We start from the raw sequence: 2,642 nt of genomic DNA, 5'->3' as shown, positions 1-2,642 counted from the left end.
GCACATGCAATGGCCATACAGGCATGGCAGTGGACTGACTCCTGAACATTGACTGTGCTGTAGCCTATAATGTGTAAATAACTGTGTTCGGCCAGTGAAGGACACTGAACACAACTTACACGGCCAAGTCATATGGGCACCGTCAGTGACCTGGAAACAGAAGACACGTTTTGGCACTTAGCAATGAGGATAGACTACATCCTCCACATAGCCAACATAAAGAAACTTTACACAAAATATATGGCTTAACCTTGGTATATATAGCTGCTACTATAGCATACACAAAATAATAGGTCTAAAACTAGAACAGTGTTAAGAGTGGAGATACTTACATTTAGTTCGATGTGGTGATTGAGCAGGGCCTTCAGTGTAACCGGGGGAGATATGGTACTACGAACACGAACCAACCACTGCAAAGACAATAATTGAAAATGGTTGCGCATGATGCAAATCCACACACAAAATAATAGGTCTAATGAGTTCAGGTGTTAAAGCAAAAAAAAAGCCAAGATGGAAAATGATTTTCAGACAATCAAGCACAACACTTAGTTGCGCACTGGTGTTGCGTGCAGCAAATAGCAGATATACACGCTCACAGCGCGTAGCATTCGTGACACGCTGTGAGCTTGCAGATCTGCTATTTACTGTCTGCGCAGCAGTGTGCACGACAACATTACATTCAGGTTACATTCAGCAGCGCGTGGTCCATTCTGGGCAGCTGATGTAAATATTATTTGAGTGCGAATGGATGCTTGGTAGTTTGGACTTGAGAGATCTCGTTTTGATCACTTATTGTCATTCACACCTTGACCATGGCTACATACACCCCCCACCCCCTTATTCATTTTTTTGCAGATCTGCACTGATCTCATAAATGGCCCATAAATCCGGAAATCCGGCCCCAGGACAGAGAACTTTAAGCCCTGAGAATAGCAGTCGAAATGAAATTGAAAACTTGGGGAAAGAAATAATTTCATGCAGCCAGAGACAGACATACTTGAGGCACTGGTGACAGGAGCAGGCTTTGCTTGTCGTCGGTAGGTGGCCAGTCAGACAGACGGTGGAACAGAAGAGCTGCGTGGAGCCTTTTCTCTGGAATGCCGTCTGGCCCTTGCGCAGCACCTACACATTCAAATGTCCCAACATACAAGATATCAGCACGTACACAATACATGCAATATATCATTAGTCATAGTGATTTGCAGAACAGCAGCTCTCAAAAAAGATGTATTTAAGTGATGCTCCTCTGAAAAAGACTGTCCCAGCGACACCCATAAGAGAAGATTTGTGCCGTTAGTTCTTTCCAATGTGTTTCCAAACTCATCCATGATGTCAAATGGTTTCAGCGCATGACATGCTTTCATAGCAGACCTGCCCCTCTTCTATAGAATTCAAATGACTGAAATCAGTGTAGGTTACCAAGAACTTTAACAAAGGTAATAGAGCATGCACCTCCACTCTAGCCCAGGTGCTGGACAAAAGGCAGTACAAGAGGAAAAAATAGAGTCTGCAACACTGATATGAAAACTCAGCTCCACTGGTTTATTTGATTCAACGTTTCGATCACTAGGATCTTCTTCAGTGCTTCTTCCTGAAGAAGATCCTAGTGATCGAAACGTTGAATCAAATAAACCAGTGGAGCTGAGTTTTCATACCAGTGTTGCAGACTATTTTTTCCTCTACCAAGAACTTTAACCCATGAACACGACATTACCTTTGAACAGCCACTGCAACTGACGCTGCTTGGAGTTCCGGGCTGTGGTGGAGGTGGTGGTTGTGGCTGTCGGTGGGGGGGTCTGATAGAGATGGGTTGCAGTCCTGAAGCTTGAAAAGTTCCTCTGCCTGGGATGAAAAAGGTTGTTGCCTGGGGTGCAGCGATTGGAGCAGACACTGGCACTAGAATAGATTAAAACACACACACACACATTGACAGTGTAAATTTTTGGCATGTGGATTACATTGACATTTATTTATTCATCATTACCTTTTGTATAACCCCACGGTAATTATTTGTAGAATGTCCAGATATATTGTACCAAACCAAAGTCCTGATGTCACTCACTACCCCTGGGTCACGGACATCTTAGCCTCGTACACGAACCAACCACTGCAAAGACAATAATTGAAATGGTTGCAAAATACAACTATAGCAGAGATTCAGTGTATGTCACAAGGAAAACTAGAGAATAGTAGTTTCCATGATAGGACAGATTGAAAATAAACATCATAGTTGACATTCAACCACTTGAACCCCAGCATCCCCATTCTGGGGGGGGGGGGGGGGGGGGGGGGGGGGGGACCGTCACCAAAAATGGCATACAACAGCTCACATGGCACAAGCTTGTAGATCTGCTATTTTGGTGAAGAGACTTTGATATAGATTTGTTTTAAAGAACGCACCAAGTACAGTGCAACTTAGACCCTCTAGTCCAGTGGTGTCAAACTCATTTTGGTGTGTGTGATATATATATATATATATATATATATATATATATATATATATATATATATATATATATATATATATATATATATATAGCTACTTTAATTATTAACTAACAATGCAATAAGGAGCCCCAATAAAAAGCAGTTTGAATTTATTCATATTCATTACAGAGAAAGCCTGCTCACATATGTTGTGC

General features: G+C 42.2%; 1 long non-coding RNA gene across 1 annotated transcript; it reads right to left on the bottom strand.

Annotated features, from left to right (window-relative positions):
- Nucleotides 1-337: 337 nt before the first annotated feature.
- On the bottom strand, nt 338-1,842 carry LOC306931604. Its single transcript, XR_013791030.1, has 3 exons — nt 1,715-1,842; nt 998-1,122; nt 338-410 (listed from the first exon to the last, which is right to left on the bottom strand). It is a non-coding gene; the product is annotated as an uncharacterized lncRNA (long non-coding RNA).
- Between the last annotated feature and the right edge of the window lie 800 nt (nt 1,843-2,642).

Source organism: Electrona antarctica, assembly GCF_951216825.1.
Source record: "Electrona antarctica genome assembly, chromosome: 10".
NCBI classification, from domain to species: Eukaryota; Metazoa; Chordata; class Actinopteri; order Myctophiformes; family Myctophidae; genus Electrona; species Electrona antarctica.
The sequence above is the reverse complement of the archived record's forward strand: the minus strand, read 5'-3'. Positions and strand labels throughout refer to the sequence as shown.